This window comes from Microtus oregoni, unplaced genomic scaffold (assembly GCF_018167655.1).
Source record: "Microtus oregoni isolate MIOR12 unplaced genomic scaffold, Mior012 000023F_ref0000262, whole genome shotgun sequence".
Lineage (NCBI taxonomy): Eukaryota > Metazoa > Chordata > Mammalia > Rodentia > Cricetidae > Microtus > Microtus oregoni.
In genome coordinates this window covers 33,152,089-33,171,904 of record NW_024543082.1, presented here as the reverse complement: position 1 = coordinate 33,171,904, position 19,816 = coordinate 33,152,089, and positions in this window count along the sequence as shown.

Genomic DNA, 19,816 nt, shown 5'->3' with positions numbered 1-19,816 from the left:
TGGAAGTTGTGATTCTGGCGTGGAAACGAGGCAAGCACCCTAACAGACCACAGCTGGGATCCTCTGAGTTGATGGGGCCTGGAAACCTTCATAAATAATAGATGGGAAGGCGGGTAGGGCCTTCTCCCCAGACAGCTTCGGGAGAGGATCTGTCTCCAGCTTGTCTTTTCTATCCCTGCACTTCCACTGTCGAGCAGTACACCCGGTGGATTGCTGTTTCTGAAAGATGGTTCAAGACCATTTATCTTCCCTGGCGTCTCTTAAGCTCAGTGAGTAAGGGCCACCACACTTGGTGACAGCCAGGGTTCCATTCCTGGTACAAGGAGAGAGCTAACGCCCACAAGTTGTCCCTTGACCTCCACATGTGCACACGCTCTCTAAATGAAAGCTTATTTTTAAGTGGTACCGTCTTCGCCACACAGGAGACTGTCCTGTGACATTTCCATGCCATCCCTATCTGATCATCTTGTCTCCCTTGACACATGAGGACAGGTAGCATGGTGATGAAACAGGCTCTCCTGCCAACGGGCACCGCTGCTGCCTCAGGAAGAGAATCCCCCCTCTCTGGGTCACCTCCCAGCACTAGATCACAAGGCTGCAGCCTCCCCACGTTCACTTCTGGGTCTTCCTGTACAGACCAGGGAGAGGGAAGACACAGGGAAAAAGTGGTTGAAGCAGAATTAGATGAACATCTTTTTATTAAATTCTAAAAGATAATTTCAACTATAGGCATCTTACAGGGACAATATAAGTTCCTTTTAAGATTTTTTATTTTCGTTACGGTGTTTTGCCTACATGTATATCTATGCACCACATGCGTGCCTGGTGCTCACGGAGGCCAGAAGAGGGCATCAGATCTGCAATAGAGTTGCAGATGGTTGTGAGGCACCGTGTGGTTCTGGGAATCTCACCTGGGCCCTGTGCAAGAGCAGCAGTGCTCTAACCTGCTGAGCCGGTCTCCAGCCCTTATTTCCTGTTGTCACTGGTGTGGTGAAATGCATGACAAGTGCTACTCAAGGAAGGGGGTATGGTGGTCAGAGTTGGAGGGTAGTGGTCCACAGTGCCAGCCAGTGTAACAGACTGTTCCATCCACACTAAGGGAATCTAGAGCCTGGCCAGGTTGACCATATTAACAGCAACAGTCCCACTGGGCGTTTTTAACTAGGTTCTCTCCTTTGGGTCCTCTGTAAAGACCGAAGGACAGGCTTCCTGAGCTGCTGGTAATTTAGTCTCAGCAGCTCTTAACTATACCGCTCGTCATAGCTGAACTGCATTTTCCCCACGGTCTTGCTTCCTTTTCAAAGGCAACCTATGTGGGATGACTGACAGAATGTGAAGACTGTTCCTTCTTCTCCATCGGGACAACCCTGAAGGGTTGTCCAGGTCCAGAGCTCCCTCTCCTATCAGGTGCAGTATAACAACTTACTCAGTAGTGTGAATCCACAGTCATATGCTGAAATACGTGCAGCCAAGTGCAAACGGGTGACGTCGGCCCAAGGGCTCTGAGGAAGGAAAATTTCCTGGGGTTCGTAGGGGTCTGCCAGCCACCCCTCCCGGCTCCGGAGATGACAGAGGCCATGGCTGATCACTCTGCTTCCTTTGTGCTCCCTGTGTCTGCCAGTCACATATGAGAGCAAGCGGGGGTGCAGTATCCTAGTCGGGCGTTCTCACATGAGAGAGGTGGGACTTCCATCAGATTACAAACACTGCACAGTAGCATAGCGTGCTAATTTCTAGGGCTTCCCTGACAAATTGCACAACTTAAACAACCGAAATACATTCTGTCATATTTATGCAGGCTACAAACTAGAAAAGTTGTCAACAGGGCTAGTTGTCTCTGAGGATTGTTTCTACCAGGCCTTGCCCTTTGGCTGTCTTCCTGCGACTCTACATGTTTGTTTGTTTGTTTAAATGCATCTTGGTAATCACATGCACCCATCCTGCATATGTCTCACTACACTTGTCCTCTTTGGAAATACTCTAACCCTTCCTTCTAAGGCCTACACTAACAACCTATTTTTAACTAATGATCTCTATGAAGACCTTATTTTCAAATACAATTAACATTCTGAAGTCTAAGATTCAAGTCCTAGGGGTTAGGATTTGAATTTGGCAGAGACACAATTCAACCTAAAATTTGTAGCGATATCCAGGTGATGGTGGTGCATGCCTTTAATCCCAGCACTCAGAAGGCAGCAGCAGGCAGGTTTTTGTGAGTTAGAGGCAGAAAGAGTTCCAGGACAGGCTTCAAGGCTACATAGTCTCGAAAAACAAAAATATATGTAGCAATAAAATATATGTAACAAAAATATAAAGGTAAATGGACTGAGACAGTTGGTAGATTTTAACACTACCCAGTTTTCCATATTGGATTAAACGCCAAGGCGTTGAAAGCTCTAATGAATAGAGTAAGAAGTGCAGCAACCGCAAGACATCCAAGCCTACTCGGAAAGACAGAAAGAAAAGTGAAAAGTAAACATGAAAAATAAACATGAACAGCCCTTGACCTCCAGCTTCAGCATTTGCACAAACATACAAACAAAGATGTCGATCCTTGTTGAAGATGGGGTGGGGACTTTCGGACACACTCGACTTCTCAGGGGAGAGAAGATAAATCACCACATCAGGGAACATTTTTAAATGTAAGCCTTAGTATTCTTTGTAGTTTCTTCCCAACTCGCAGACAGACTGTGTGATAAGCCCTCCAAATATTAAAAAAGCCAGGTCTAAAGGAAGGATATGGAAGGAGAAGAGAGAGAGAAGCCCTGGGGTCACATCTGACCCACCTGGGGATGGAGAGGAGCAGGGCTACAGAAACCGTGACTATATCTCTGAGCAGAAAGGACCCAAGATCAAAAGAATCAGAAGGGTGAACTGTGGGCTGACTCAGCTAATGTGGGGTTCAGGCCGGAAAAAGCCATTCTTGTAGCCTGCCATGGCCCACGCAGTGCTCAGCTAGGCTGTGCTCAGATGCCCAACAAGCATGGGTTTATTCCAGGTGCATAAGTCAGAAGGTAAGGAGACGGGCTGTGAAGGCAGACTCCTAAAACACCAACAGCTGAGTTCCAGCTGCTTGCAAGAATGACTTTTCCCTTAGCAGAAATGGTTACTGGAATGCCAAACTGTGTTAATTTATAGAGAATGACTGCTTTCTTTTTTTTTTTAACATTTCTGTGTTGTGCTTGTAAATTTTGAAATAGCTACATATTCAAAAATCAATAGGCCTTTCTAGTTACAGCAATAAGCAGTCAGGAAATGAAGTGAAGATAGGAGTACATTCTCAATAGCAATAAAAATATAAAATATTTGCAGTTATTGGAATGTGATATATGCTAGGACCATATGAATAAGGTCACGATGCTGAGTTAAACCATATCACATGGAGAGATGTCCAGTGTTTCTGAATAAAAAGTCTAAGCATTGTTGAATGTCCAATTATAGTAAGTTCTAGTTAGTTCCTCTGACCAGCACAATACGATTTGAATGAGAAAATTCAGTGAAACTATTTTAAAATTCCTTCTGGAAAAAATGTTTTTAAATGATTTTTTTTTTTAAAGAGTTGATAAACTGGGCGTGATGTTACAAGCCTGAAATCCTGGTATTTGGGAAGCCAAGGCAGGCGAACTGTGAATTTGAAGGTTGCCTTTGACTAGATACCAAATGCTATCTCAAAAATTTAAAAGGAGATTAATAAACATTAATAAGAATTAGAGTAGGGACTGGAAAGATGGCTCAGCAGTTAAAAGCACTGGCTGCTCTTCCAGAGGCCCTGAGTTCGATTCCCAGCACCCACATGGTGGCTCACAACCGTCTATACTGGGATCTGATTCCCTCTCTGTCATTCAGGCATCCATGCAAATAGAGCACTCATGCACGCAAGGAAGTAAGTGAATAAATGAATAAATAAATAAATGAATAAATAAAACTAGAGTTGGGCGTGGTGGCACACACCTTTACTCCAGCTCTCAGGAGGCAGAGGCAGGGAGTTCTTTGTGAGTTTGCGGCTAGCCTGGTCTACATAGTGAGTTCCAGTACAGCCAGGTCTATGTGGAAAGATCCTGTCTCAAAACAAACAAGCAGTTAAAGTTGAATTATTCTGGAGTAAAATCAAGACAGAATAGAAGGTTCATGTTGGAGGCCAATGTGCATATGATGCTTTCTATTATTTTATTGTATATATTTAAATTGGAAACTATTTTCCCCACAAGACTCAGTTGTAGCCAGATGCAGCTGACCATTAACTCCTCCATCCTCCCGACTCTGCCTCCCAGCTGCTGGGATTACAGGCCCGCACTACATGTCTGGCTGTGAGACTTTAACGTACAGTAAAAGAGGCGTCGCAGACTCACAGAGAACAAAGGGCTGTTCACTCCATAAATGGTTTGATAGAAGGAAAATTAATTTGACTGTAATCACACCATAAGTTTAGCAGGAAGAAAGAGAAAGCGAAAGGAGAGATGGTGAGAGATGAAATGAATGAATGAATGTCCGAATGATGACAATCCAGGGAAGAGGTATGGCCTTCGGAGTTGTACACCAAGCAACCTGTTTGTTCATCAGCGGGTTAGTTCATCTATGAAAAGCTCACCCTTAGAAGCCACACACATCTCAACCGTGCTACCAGCCAGGAGCCAAGACTTCAACACATGAGCTTTTGTGAGGACACTTAATATGGAAACCGCAAACCACAATAAAGAGGGACAGAAGTGCGGTGAGATGGCTCGGTTGATAGGACAAGTGCTGCCAGGCCTGGTTATGTGAGTCTAATCCTGGGGTCCCTTGTGGTAGCAGGAATGAACCAGCTCCTGCAAGCTGTCCTCTGACCCCCCCCCACACACACACACACATGACACACAGAACAGCTGGATCCAGTTTCTTTCTCTTCTGCTAAGGAAGGCAGTACCAGTGGAGCAAAGGCTCTCTCCTCAGACTCCCCAAACCAAAGTCTCTCAGCAATATGCAAATCGTTCAAGTAACAATGCTGAAGTCACATTCTTTCTTGTAGACTGTCCTTGAACTGAGAATTACCAGTACGTGTGCGTGGTGTGGCAGGGGGCATGAGATGGTATTGAAATTTCTATCTGATGAGCAGAACATATAAATCGTTGCCTTATATCTGGCATGTGCCCTTTTCAAAAAAAAAAAGCACTTAATAAACATGTGGCCCATTTCCTGTGCTGTCAAAATATTAGTTAATCTCATTTTTAGAAATTAAAAAAAAAAAGAAAGAAACCGCAGGCCCACTGAACTGAATTCTCCAGCGACTAGGTGCTCTTTCCTCTTTGGGCCAGTCAGCTGTGCAGCTAGAAACAGAGACTTCAGCTGTTCTGCAAATACCTTGGCGTGCCGGCTGTGCGCCTGCGCCTGTGCCGGGGTGTGGAGAATGCCTCGGAAGCTGAGGAAGAGCTTCCAAAGCCTTAGACAAATGAAGATATCGGAACCAAAGACCTCACGTCCTGAAAGGAGTGTCCAGAACGTCTGCACACAAGGTCACATTCACTCTGGGTTTAAGAACTCCAACAGCCCAGTGACAAGGCCGAGTGCTAAGGCCTGCTCTGCCTCTCTCTGGTCATGCTGGGCACTTGCCTACCTCGGAGCCACATCCTTAGCCCTTGGCAGCTCTCTGCAGCGCCTCACTCCACCCTGGGTCTGATCGTCTCACAGAAAATGCATCTTAAGCTCGTAGGTAGTAAGCGGCATTAGCATGCTGCAGGAAATAACTGGATTGAAAAGTTATGTCTTCTGAAAAAGACTTTCCACTGAGAAGAGATGCCACTCAATGAGATCCAAAATACAAGCTGAGAGTGGTCTGCTGGCCACTTGGGAGCCAGGAGGATGGTGCCTGGAAATTCGAGGCTGGCCTGAGCCAGTCTTTATTTAGAAAAAGAGAAGGGAGGGGAGGAGAGAGAAAAGGGGCGGGGTCAGCAAGATGTCTCACCTTCCTAACTCTCAGTTTGTTCCCCAGGACCCACATAGTGGAAGGTGAGGACTAACTTTTACAAGTTGCCCTCTGACCTCCACATGTGCTCTGTGGCATGATCACACCCACCGCACACATCACACTCACAATAATAATATAATAAAAACAGTCAGGATCTGCGTGTTGAACCAAATGGCTGCACTGAGAAACCCCTTCCCTGTCAGTCAGCACAGAGCGATGCGGTCTCTTCTGACAACACCCAGCCCCAGGAAACCTCCCAGTGCTGGACTTGCTGAGTACAAGCAATCTGTGCAATGTGGAGACATTGGGTGTTACCTCAGAGAATGCAGAGGGAACCAAGGAAGGTCCCTTGGGGGGGGGGGGGATGATGACAGGTCTGTGTGGTAGCACAGGTGACCCTCAGGTGAGAGGGCTCAGACACAGAGACACCCACACTGTGACACTTTGGGAGCTGGCAGAGCATCTAGAGATGGGGAACTCTAATCTGTCTGCTTTAACGGCTCGATATTGGGATCATTGAGCACATGACCCACAGGGCCCTGAGGCGGCCCCTTCCTTTTGGTCTTCACATCCTAGTGCATGCTGAGCCAAGCAGCTTTGCTGTTGTGGCATCGCAGGCCCCAAAGGCCCATGCACAGAAAATCAGCCTGCACTGGGACCTCTGCAGCCGGGAGCCAAAACCAACCTCTTCCGCCTCTGAGATAATTGTTCCAGGCCTTTGTCAGAAGAATGGATAATTCTGTTGACATGATATATCTAGAAAAGGCAGAACCATCGAGCACATTAAATGGATGCTGAAGCAGGAGTTCCCCAAAGAGCAAGGGAACCTTTCGGATGTTGAAAACCTGAGATGGGACAGCTCAGAAGTGTGTCAGTTCACCAAGTGTGTCACGCTCACCAAGCCGTGCCCTGTGATTGCTGACATTTGGGATCTGCAAATCACACCTAAAGTGAAGCTGGGTGTTTCTGGTTCTAATTAAAAGACTCTGTCAGGACCAACCTGTCATTGCTCAATTGTGACGCTCACAGAAACCACCGTACCTCCCAACGGTGTTAGATGACACTATTGTGTCAAGCCATACTCGGAGACCTTCACAAACCAGAATCTGCAACTTCTAAGTATAATTCTGCCATTAGCTCACAATACCAATGCTGTGCCAAGAATATTAGCATGTTAAATTTAGGGCGACAAATGGAGCCCTTCCCTCACTTGGGAGGATGGCGATGTGCCTGGGAGCTAGCAAGAGCTCTGTGAGCTTTTCTTGACTGGGCAGCTGTTGAGGGCAGCTCCCGGCATGAGGAAAGGTATCCAGGGTGTAGGCTTACATGCCTTCCTTAACAACTGTGGCATTGCTGAGTGTACACCACCGTCACACAGAAATGTAGGCAAACTGGAATAGGAAAATCCATCTTCAGGGCAAAAGAATGGATGGAATATTCTAGAACTAACATTTCTGTCCACAGCAGTTGTCTGTCACACTTGGGTGAGCATCAGATTCCCCTGATTGTCTAGACAGGTTCCTAAGCTGGGCCGGTGGAGCTGAGGCACTGGATTTGTGGAAATGAGAGTCTGAGTCTGTCTCAAGCCCTCCAGGTGAGGTAGCATATGGGGGTTCTGCTGTTTCAGTCCTGGGGAGAGGCTGGACTTGCTTCATAGCCTGGTCTCCCTGCAGCTTTGCACACACCTCTTCCCCGACTGTCGCACCTGTGGTTACTGAGTACGGTTTCTGAAGAGATTCTCCTGCAGGACCCTCGCAGGACAAGGCTGTACTACAAACACTAAACGTTTGCCTGTTTTCTGTAAGGCAGTTCTTTCTTTAACCTGTAGAGGAGTCTGGAGGGCTCGCTGGTTCAAACCCCTGCTGAGGTGGGGAAGAAAGCCCAATTTGGCTGAGTTTGATAATCCAATCTAGTACAGAACCCTAATAAGATCACCTGTTTTGGCGTCGCTTGGGAAAGCAGAATGTTGTCCTTCCCATAAGACCCTGCACACAATTGTTCGCTCTGGTTTTTATTCTGTAGCCCAGAGGTGGCCAGTGGTCACCACTAGCTTTTTCTAAGACCTTTACTGTGTAACTTTTTTTTTTCTTTTTGGTTTTTTGAGACAGGGTTTCTCTGTAGCTTTAGAGCCTGTCCTGGAACTAGCTTTTGTAGACCAGGCTGGCCTCGGACTCACAGAGATCCGCCTGCCTCTGCCTCCCGAGTGCTGGGAATAAAGGCATGCGCCACCACCACCCAGCTTACTGTGTAGTTTGAATGAGAAATGTCCCTTGGGGCCACATGTTTGGCCACCTGGTTCCCTCTGCAGGCGATGTGCTTAGGAGAACTGAGTGGCTCAAACCCACATTACAAAGGCCATTCTTGGTTTGGTGTGGTTTCCAGTGTCGGCGAAGGAACCCAGGGCCTCATGCTTGCTAAGCCATAGCTCTGCCACCAAGAGCTCCACCACATCTCCAACCTCAGCTGTTGTTTTGAACTAAGCCCCTCCACTGGGTCCAAAAATTCCAGACTAAAAATAAAAATGAGGTCAGCCATGCCAAAGTTCACATCAACAAGCAGACCTTGGCCTTCCAAGAAATCAGCAGTGAGAGGTGGCAGCCAGTTCTCTAAACCAGGCCAGTTTCAGTGTGTGAGATGACAGAGTTCCCTCTGCTTCCTCTTTACACAGCGGGAACCTGATGTTAGCCTATGGGTTATCTCTCTGTGGTTCTTTCTCTCCCGCCCCGCCTTCTCTGTCCCTTTGAAGTCACTATTCTCTCTGTTTCTGCTTCTGCTGCCCATCTCCCTCGATAGAACCTGTCTCCTCTCCTCGGCCATCGACACTTAATTGATTTTAAGCTGTGCTACCTAACTCTGGAATCACAAGCAATCCCTCTCTGTGGATCTAATCATGTCCTTGAGCGTGGTGGGCAACTGCTCTCTGCCCCTGAGCTACAGACCACCAATGAAGACCTCTAGAGTAGGGGCTGGAGAGAATGTTCAGAGGTAAAGAGCAATGATGGCCTTGCAGAGAGGCTGAGGGTTTGGTCCCAGCACCCACATGGCAGCTTAGAACCACATGTAGCTCCAGGGAGCCGCTGCCCCCCTCGGGTTCTGGACATGCACATGATGCAAATGCCTGCACGCACGCAAGCATTCATAGATAAAAAACAGTTTTGAAACTGTTATCAAGCAGGTGATGTACACCCCATGATTCCCGTGCTGGGGAAGTAGAGGCAGAAGGAGCACATGGAATGGGTACACAGTGAGCTTGGACAGGGTTGGGCCTCAAAGACAGATTAAAATAACGAGGGGGTAGCAAAGGGGCCCAGTAGAGGCAAGGGTGCTTTCGGCTAAGCCTGAAGGCTTGAATCCAGTTCTCAGAGCTCATGTGGCGGAGGGAGAGCTGAGGTCTAGTTGTCCTCTGTGTGTGTGGACATACATACAACGAAAAAAAGAGGTGATAACACCTTTAATTCCAGCACTCGGGGCAGAGGCAAGTGGAGCTCTGTGAGTTCAAGTCCAGCCTGGTCTACATCGTGAGTTCCAGGACAGCCAGGGCTACATTGTGAGACCCTGTCTCAAAAAATAAAACAAAACTAAACTAAAAAACAAAAGACCAAAGCAAAAGGAAGGAAGGAAGAAAGGGGCTCAGTAAGTAAACAACTCAAGAGTCTCAGGAATTACAGAAACAAACAAACAAAAAATATTTAAAAAAACAAAAAAAGTAAAAAAACCTCTTACTTAAGGTGAACTAAGAATAAGAAAAGGTTTTTTTTGTTTGTTTTGTTTTGTTTTTTGTTTGCTTTCGAGACAGGGTTTCTCTGTGTAGCCCTGGATGACCTGAACTAGCTTTGTAGGCCAGGCTGGCCTCAAACACACAGAGATGCTCCTGCCTCTGCCTCTCAAGTGCTGGGATTAAAGGTGTGCACCACTACTGCCTGGCACTTTAAATTAAAATGATATTGGATCACTTTTCCCTGCCGCATTTCCAACTACTCTTCCTTCAGGCCCTCCCTTGTCCTCCCACTCCTGAACTAATAGCCTCTTTATTATCTTACATGTATGCATATGTACAAATATATATAAATACAACATGATATACATATACAAATATACATATACATATATATAGAATACGATCCAAAAATTACTTTAAAAAGCTGTTGTATTTTGCTCTCTTGATAGTGATATAGGAACCTAGGTGAGCAGAGGGAGACCTTCACACTCTGTAGTCTTCTTCAGAGGCCTGGCCAGGATCTGAACTCAGTTCCGTGAAACACTCTGGTGTTACTGAATAAGGGTCTTTTATTGGTGGTGCCCCAAGTCTGACCTGCTGTCAAAGTCCGCAGGAAGGCAGGTAGATGGCATTTCTCTCTGCCCTCTGTTCACCTTGCTTGGCTTCCAGAGGCCCCAGACCACATCGTCTCTCTTACGACATAGAATGAAGCCTTGCTGCACAAGGATTTGCTCTGAATTCTTAACTAGACTTGGTGAAAGTCTACAATTTACTACAAAGATGTACAAATGGAGTTTTGGAGCTGCCTTTTATTGAAATATTTGTCTTTTATAACGACATATTGAAACGTTTATACATGAAATAATTAGGAGTCAGGATTTATTTCAGAACACCATCAGAAAGGACGTAAACGGACCAGGGTTGGCTGTGAGCAGCCGCTAGTCGCCGAGGGTGATTAAGAAGGCTCACTGTACTGTACTAGTCTGCCTCTTGTGTGTGCTCAACATTGCTGTGCTGGGGAATGGTAACTGTCAACTTGACACAGTCAGGGACCACTTGGGAGGCCCCTGAGCTCACCTGTGAGGGATTAGCTGGACTGCCCTAATGGCGGTGCCATCCCCTGTTAGGGATCCTGGACTCTGTTGGTGGAGAAAGAAAGCTGAGCAGCCCTTGCCTTTCTTGCTCTGTGGGCAGCTGCTGCAAGCTCCTGCTGCCTTGACTTCCCCATTGCGATGGACTGTTCCCTTGGCCTCTAGCAAGAATAAATCTTTCTCCCCTAAGTTGCTTTTGTCTGGGCATTGTATCTTAGCAAGGAAGAAGAAACTAAGACACTTGTCCATAATCACAAATTTTAAAACTCCGATTTGGGGGCTTTCTTCTGAGGTAACACAAAACACCAGCATTCTGAAGTAAAAGGAAGCTTCTTTGGCTTGAGACCCAGAGGTGAAGTTCCAAAGGCCTTGCAGGTTGAGGCTGGGTCTTGTACTACGTGGAGCTAGCCGGGAATCAAAGCACAGAGTGAGTCCCCTTCCCTTGCATGACATTGATGACTTGGGCTTCGTGTCCAATTCAATCCAGATAGAATGTTCTGAGATCTGCAGGTTTCTTTTATAAATTAACGCCCCCCCACACACACACGCAGCTGCGCACTCGGTGGGTTTTATTTTGTTAAAAGTTATTTGGCAGATTTAAGGATAAGGAAAACTGCCTCAAGTAGAACGTTTTCCTAATAGGTTGAAGACATACTAGTCAGGAACTGAAGCATCTTGGGAGTTCTCCAGCAGCTATAAAAGGCTCCCCAGATCCATGCAGACCTTCCTCTTTAGGAGTGCGTGGGAGGCAGGAGGTGGCGGATGCTTACAGCGCACCCAAAGCATCCAAATACACTTGTAATGTACGTACTCGCTTGGCCAGCGGTGGTCTTTCTAGGTGTGGATCAGGGAGGAAATGTTAAGTTTTCCTCAGAAGTCAGGGTTTCCAGCTGATTCCCACACCTGCTCATGCTCCAGGTGATCAAGGTCTGCTCGCTGCATCAGGACCCAGGGGAGCCATCTGCTCCTTGTGGGACTGACCCCTTGTCCTACTGCTTCCACGACTACTCCTGCAGAAAGACCTCGGAGGAGGTTAACTCTGAGACCAGGATTCCCCAGCCATGGATTTTTGGATTGCCAAGGCCCATCCCTTCCTTGGTGGTACGTCTTTTCTCCTTAGGATGGTTAATCTCATTGTCAACTTGACTGGAAGGCCACTGGAACCCCTTGAGGGATTTTCTCCGTCAGAATGTCTGGATACACCCTAAATGTTGATGGTGCCTCCCAGTGGTGACTCAGACAAAAGGGGTGTGGAAGAAAGAGGCATGGCTTGCTCTCCTCCACTCTACGGGCAAGCTCATCGCTCCACTGATACTGACTTAGCTTCTTCAGCAACAGACTGGAACCGCTGAGGCCTCCAGCCCTGAGAATGGAATAACCAGCAGATTCTCAGTCAGTCTCACGTGAAAGGCCATTGTTGGACTACCCAGGATGTATCATGTAATTAAAGTGTATTTACGCGATCAGTTCTGTTCACCGAAAGGACCTGACTGGTATGCTCTGAAGGGCTCTGTAATAGGCCAGTAATAGGCCAGAACATTGCAAACCTGGCAGTGACAGGTCATGCCCTTTACCCTCCCCTCTCCCTTGCTAACTGCTGGATTCCTAAAGCTGGCCCCCAAGGTCTGTTCCCTTATTTGGTCACTGACTCATTCCTGAGACTAAACACCAAGGTCCTGCAATCAAAATGCATTATTTGGCTACCCAGCTAACCTGTCCAATCAGGACTTACCAGCTCACTTTAGCAGAGACTTCTGCTTTTCACCTTAAAAAGTCACTCCTTCAGGAACACCTGCTGCTGTGGTCAGTCTTTGCCTGATCCAGAGGCAGCATCCCCCCAACCCCGTGCACTTACCCCTGAGGTAATAAATTTTCTTTGTGCGAGAATTTGTGGTCTGAGTGGGTCCCCCAAACCCCTGCCATGCCCCATTAGCTCTGTCTACCCTTCCTTCCATGTGCACCACCCCATCCAGGCTGAGGCCCGTGCACAGGGCTATGGTTTGAAGGCCCCCTCCAAGAGTCACTGTTGAAACTGTGCTCATATTTTTGTTTTGTTTTTGAGACAGAGTTTTTCTGTGTAGCCTGGAACTTATTCTGTAGAACAGGCTGGTCTTGAACTCATAGAAGTCTGCCTGGCTCTGTTTCCTGAGTGCTGGGATTAAAGGCATGCACCACCACTGCCTTACTGCTGTGGGAACTTTTGAAGTTGAAGTAAATATATTTTTCATTGTACGGCTGTGAGCTTATGGGACAAGGGATTGGAACGTGGTGGTTTGAATGAGAAACACTCCCACCCCCAGAGGCTCATGTTTTGAACGCCCACTCCCCAGTTGGTGGTATTCAGGGAAATTTAGGAGGTATGGCCTTGCAGGAAGAAGGATGCCCCTGAGGGTGGGCTTCAAGGTAGCTTCATCCCACTGACAGCTCATTCTCTCTGCATCATGTAGTAAGACATACAACCTCTCAGTTCCCTGCACTGGCCTCCTGACGACATGCTGCCCCTGCCATTACAGACTGTCTAGACTGCAAGCTGATCTATCTGTCTATACGTTGTCTGGGTCATGGTGGTTTAGCCCAGCAACAGACAAGCGACTGAGGCACGTGCTCAGTATCAGACGTGGTGTTGGTAACGTGAACTACTTGCACCACAGTGAAGCAAATGCTACAGCTTTACTTATAAATGACAGCAAATATTTATTAATAAACATCCAAGAAGATACTACTCACTGAGACTATTCTAGTATTCTGAACATGTTCAATAGAGCATTGCATTCTTTTTTATTATGTCAAAGGCTTTTGGGTATGCTTTTCAGGCCTAAAATTCCTTCCTCCCATGGGCAGGGAGATGACATATTCAAGGACTGTGGGTACAGAATAGTTCAGTGAGGTTGGTCAGGATGTTTTGGTGAGCCCCTCCCTGTCATGAAACAAGCATGTAGAAAGAGAGTTAGGGATACAGCTCGAAGGTAGAATATTCACCTAGTACATGCGTGCACACACACACATGAGAAGATAACAATTTGTTTGAAAAGATCACTAAATGTGAGTAAATTGTCGCCAAACTAACTGAGAGTAAAGGACAAACACATGTTTATGTGGCATTTGAAATGAAAGAGGTTTTAGGTCAAATGTCCCCTGAGCAAGACAGACAGAGTCACGGGAGCAGCGGGCCTGTTAACAGTCCATGTTCTCCCGAAGAAGGAGGGGTTGGTGTAGTAATAAGGGCGGCGGGGCTGCGTCCCCAGCACCCCGGCTGCCTGCTAGCTTATGCCCGAAATAACAACACACAAACTGTATTCATTTAATCACTGCTTGGCCCATTTCTATCTAGCCTCTTCTAGGCTAATTCTCACATATTAATTTAGCCCATTTCTAATCATCTGTGTAGCGCCCCTAGGTGCGCTTACCGGGAAGATTCTAGCCTATGTCCATCCTGGGTCGGAGCTTCATCGCATGCGTCTGCCTGGGAGCTGGGAGCATGGCGTCTCTCTGAGGCGTCTGCTCCCGAGAGGAAAGCTGTGGAGTCTGAGCTCACTTCCTCTTCCTCCCAGCGTTCTGTTCTGTTTACTCCTCCCACCTATCTTCTAACCAATGAGGGCCAAGCAGTTTATTTATTTAACCAATGACCTTCCTCCATCAGGTTGGGGGGTCTCTGGACCCTCAGCTAGAATTTCTTCCCCCTGGCCATTTGTATACAGCTCTGCCCTAACTGTGTGGCCCCCGGTCCTAGAAGGAGCTAGAGTAATCTGGGGGGAAAGTAACTGAAGGGAGAACTCTGTCTGTGCAGCTGTGGGACATCATCCATGCTGGGTGATCCGCAATCCTGAAGGCAGCTCCTAATCTGTGCTCTGTAAGGAAACCCCATAAAACCCACTGGTTCCCCCGGTGGGAACTTCGGTGTAATTGAACTTTGGCTTTATTAGGTCTTAAACCCAGGATAAATGGCTGTCCTGCCTATTTAACATAGCAGAGCAGATGCTGGCCTCCAGGGTCTCCCTGCAGTCCTTAGTCCCTCCCTGTTCTGTTGAGAGCAAGTTAGCATACTCTGTCCCCGACCCTAAACTCCTCCAGCCCAGGGACTGGAGTTCCCTTCTCCCCGCTGCCCTTTCCTATATAATTCAGCCATTTTGGCTTTGGTCAATCTCTAGGCCCAGGATGCCCCCCTTGTTCAGTGGCTCCTCTCCCTTCTCCTCACATGGCACAGCTCAGTCTGGTCATGTTCACTCTGGACTCTCCCAGATGTCTGTTTCTGGCTGTGTCTCCCTTTTATCTACAGTAAACCTTCTCCGCTACCAAACCAGGGAACAGTCATGTCCCTTCCTTCCTTCCTTCTTTTCTTCCTTTCTTTTTTTCTTCATTCAGGCTTGTTGTTGAAACCTTTCTAGGGAAGTGTAGTAATAAGAGCGGCGGGGCTACTTTCCCTGGCACCCGGCCACCGGCATGGCTAAGAGCGGTGGGTCAGGCTGCGTCCCACCACCCGGCTAGCTTTACCCGAAATAATTACACGGAAACTGTATTCTTTTAAACACTGCTTGGCCCATTTCTATCTAGCCTCTTCTCGGCTAACTCTCGCACCTGGACTAGCCCATTTCTAGTGTAGCCCACAAGGTGGCTTACCAAGGAGATTCTAGCCTACGTCCATCCTGGGTCGGAGCTTCATCGCGTGTGTCTGCCCGGGAGCGGGCAGCATGGCGTCTCTGCTCCAGAGAGCAGAGCTGTCAGTCTGAGCTCACTTCCTCTTCCTCCCAGCATTCTGTTCTGTTTACTCCTCCCACCTATGTTTTAACCTATGAGGGCCAGCCAAGCAGTTTCTTTATTACTTTACCAATGAAATCAACAGATTGATATTTGACACTCCCACATCAGGGAAGGAATTATTTGTGAACTCTAGAAGTTTTCTGTGTGACTCTTTCAGGCAAGAGTAAGTAGAAGAAATGGTGCACTCACCCACTGAACCCAAAGATACTGAAATAGGTAAGATGCCAGATCAAGATTTCAAAAGTTTCCTGAAAGAGGATACAGAGAGCAGGTGAATTCGTCCAGGAACTGGAAAGGAAAACCAGCATCAGAGGAAAAGTCAGCAAAAAAAATAGAGGTTGTTTAAAAATTAGAAATGGAAAACTTGGTGTGGGCCATGAAGACACTTCAGTTGGTAAAAGGGTCGGCCTTTTGTGGTGACTTTAGCTCCATTCTTTCCTGGTAAGGGAGGAGAGAACTGGGCTCTGAATTCCTCCTGGCCTTCACACCTTCACTGTGGCACAGCCCCCCACATACTCATGAACACACACACACAGGCAACACATACAATAATGATGATAACGAAAAAACCCAAAACACGGCGGGAAACATCACTGGCCAACTTGACCAAGCAGCAGAAAAGACATCAGAGATGGAGGACAGGGCGAAGGAAGAGCTACGTTCAGACCTCAATAAGGAAAAAAAAATAAGCATTCATAACCAAAACATCTAAGAACCCAAGGAAATGAATGAGAGGCCAAACCTAAGATGGCATAAAAGGAGTCGAGATTAAAAACTGAACATCTAAGGACTCTAGCCGATGAAATAAAAGCAGAAAGTTTCCTAAGTCTAGAAAAACAAATGGCCATCCAAATACAAAAAGCGCTTAGAACCCTAAACAGGTATGTCCAGAGGGCTTCTTTGTGGTGTAGTGCAACCCCCAAAGTCAAGGACAAACAGCACTCAAAGCTGTGAGGAGTACAGTGGTAGCTACCTACAAAGGCACGCCCATCAGAATAGCATCGGATCTACCAGAAACACTAAAAGCCAGGAAAGCGTGGAACAATGTATTTCAAACTCCAAAAGTAAATAACTGCTCATCAAATTGTATTTAGCAACATTATTTTGCTGAAGAGATAAGGACATTCTGAACGAGAACGAGCTTATGAGAGTTTATGAGCACCAGGCCAGCAAAGCATCCACCTATGCTTAATGGAGTTCTGTACACGGAGAGGAAGGCAGTCTGAAGCATGAAGGCACAGGCAACTTTGCATTTCTTGAGGGGAATTGGTGAACAAAGGGGATTATTTGGTAGTAATTTCCTATGAAGCACCTCAAGATTCCAGACGTTCTAAAGGAGGCTCAAGACTCACGAAATTCTAAAGGCAGACATTCTTTAAAGGGAGATATATTAAATTTGAGAAATAAACGGGGCATGGTGTCACATACCACAGCTCTGGTCCCAGCATTTGGGATTAAAGAGGCAGAAGGATCTCTGTGAGTTCCGAGTTCGGGGCCAGATTGGTTTACATAGTGAGTTCCAGGCCAGCCAAGGCTCAACAAAAACAAACAAGCAAATCAAATAGACTCAGGAAGTCCCTGAAACTGACCAGATGCACAAGGCCCCTCCCTCCTTAAGTTTATAAAACCAGTAAGGACTGCTGAGGAGACAGAGCAGAGTTGCCTGGAAAAGAGAGACAAGACAAGCTACCTACAAGGGGCAGAAACCAGTGGCTGAGATCCTGGAAGAGACGCTCTTCAAGTGAACTCCAGGGTCCAACTGTCATGAAGTGGGGTGGGCTTTTGGCCATGCTGAGCCTTTGAGCTGTTCCTGCTTCTATTAAGGAACCCTCACCCATATGCCTATAAATAACCCCAGTGAGACTCAGTGCCTCACCAGGTTTGGTCTCTGTCTGGGGTGAGGAGACATTTGTTCACATCTCCCCGGAATGTATAACACAGCAGGAAGGAATCCAGCACGTCTAACACTGACAGCCCCAAATCCCCAATTATAATAAAGTGAAAAAGAAAATAACAGTAACCAAATCAGCCAGAAAATGACCAACAGAATGATATGAATTATTAAATACTGTTCAATTATAACTTTAAATATAAATAGGTTTAACCCATCAATAAAGAAATACTGATTAGTTGACTAGATTAAAAAACAAAATCTGTTTTTAGACAACTCTCTGCTGCCTGTAAGAAACAGACTCCATTGGCATTACCACAGACTAAGGGTGAAAAGTACAAGTCAATATATCAAGAGAGTGGATTCTGATATCTGATAACTCAGAACTCAAACCAAACTGAGCCAGAAAAGATAAAGACGGGCATGGCCATGTAAGCTTGTATGCATGCAATGTTGAGGCTCCAGCCTCCTTATTTTTAATACTGGGGATAAAGACCAGGGGAATATGCGTTTGAGGCAAGATCTTTCACTGAGCTACAACCTCAACCCAGAATTTCATTTTTAAAACACTAATATATAAAAATAAACTCATCCAAGGAAGAGAAAGGTCTCTACAATGAAAACTTTAAACACTAAAGAAGTTGAAGACATTGGCATAAGAACAGACAGGAGAACCAATGGAACCAAATAGAAGACCCGGATATCAATCCACACATCTTTGAACATCTGATCTTTAATAAAGAAGCAAAAAATAAAGCCGAGCGATGGTGGCGCACGCCTTTAATCCCAGCACTTGGAAGGCAGAGGCAGGCGGATCTCTGTGAGTTCGAGACCAGCCTGGTCTACAGAGCTAGTTCCAGGACAGGCTCCAAAGCCACAGAGAAACCCTGTGTCGAAAAACAAAAACAAAAAAGAAGAAGAAGCAAAAAATATCAAATGGTAAATAGAAAGCATATTTAACAAGTGGTGCTGGCATAACTGGATATCAACATCTAGAAAAATAAAAATAGACCCATATCTATCACCATGCACAAAACTGAAGCCCAAATGGGTCAAAGACCTCAACATAAAGCCAGCCACACAGAACCTTATAGAAGAGAAAGTGGGAAGTACACTTGAACACATTGGCATAGGGAACCACTTCCTAAATATAACCCCATCAGCACAGACACTGAGAGAAACAATTAATAAATGGGACCCCCTGAAACTGAAAAGCTTCTGTTAAGCAAAGGACACAGTCAACAAGACAAAACGGCAGCCTACAGAATGGGAAAAGATCTTCACTAATCCCACATCAGACAGAGGTCTTATCTCCAAAATATACAAAGAACTCAAGAAATTGGACACTAAAAGATCACATAATCCAATAAAAGAAAATGGAGTACAGACCTAAACAGAGGAATATAAAATGGCTAAACGACACTTAAGGAAATGTTCAACATCCTTAGTCATCAGAGAAATGCAAATCAGAACAACTCCGAGATTCCATCTTACACCTGAAAGAATGGCCAAGACCAAAAACACTGATGACAACTTATTCTGGAGAGTTGTGGGGTAAAGGGAACACTTCTGCATTGCTGGTGGGAATGCAAGCTGGTACAACCCCTTTGGATGTCAGTGTGGCGATTTCTCAGAAAATTAGGAATCAACCTTCCTCAAGACCGAGCAATATCACTTTGGGGTATATACCCAAAGGATGCTCAATTGTACCACAAGAACATGTGCTCAACTATGTTCACAGCAGCTTTGTTTGTCATAGCTAGAACCTGGAAACAACTTAAATGGCCCTTGACTGAAGAATAAATGAGGAAAATGTGGTACATTTACACAATGGAGTACTACACAGCAGAAAAAAATAATGACAGCTTGAATTTTGCAGGAAAATGGATGGAGCTAGAAAACATTATTTTGAGTGAGGTAACTCAGACACAGACAATTATCACATGTACTCACTCAGAGGTGGTTTTTTTTTTTTTTTTTTGGTTTTTCGAGACAGGGTTTCTCTGTGGTTTTGGAGCCTGTCCTGGAACTAGCTCTTGTAGACCAGGCTGGTCTCGAACTCACAGAGATCCGCCTGCCTCTGCCTCCCGAGTGCTGGGATTAAAGGCGTGCACCACCACCGCCCGGCTCAGAGGTGGTTTTTAAACATAAAGCAAAGAAAACCAGCCTACAAACCATAATCCCAGAGAATTTAGACAACAATGTGGACACTAAGAGAGACTTACATAGATCTAATCTACATGGGAAGTAGAAAGTATAAAAAGACAAGATCTCCTGAGTAAATTGGGAGCATGGGGACCTTGGGGGAGGGTTGAAGGGGTGGAGCAGAGAAAAATGTAGAGCTCAATAAATATCAATAAAAGAAATTAAAAAAAAAAGACGTTGAAGACGAGAAGAGCCCCATGCTCATGAATAGA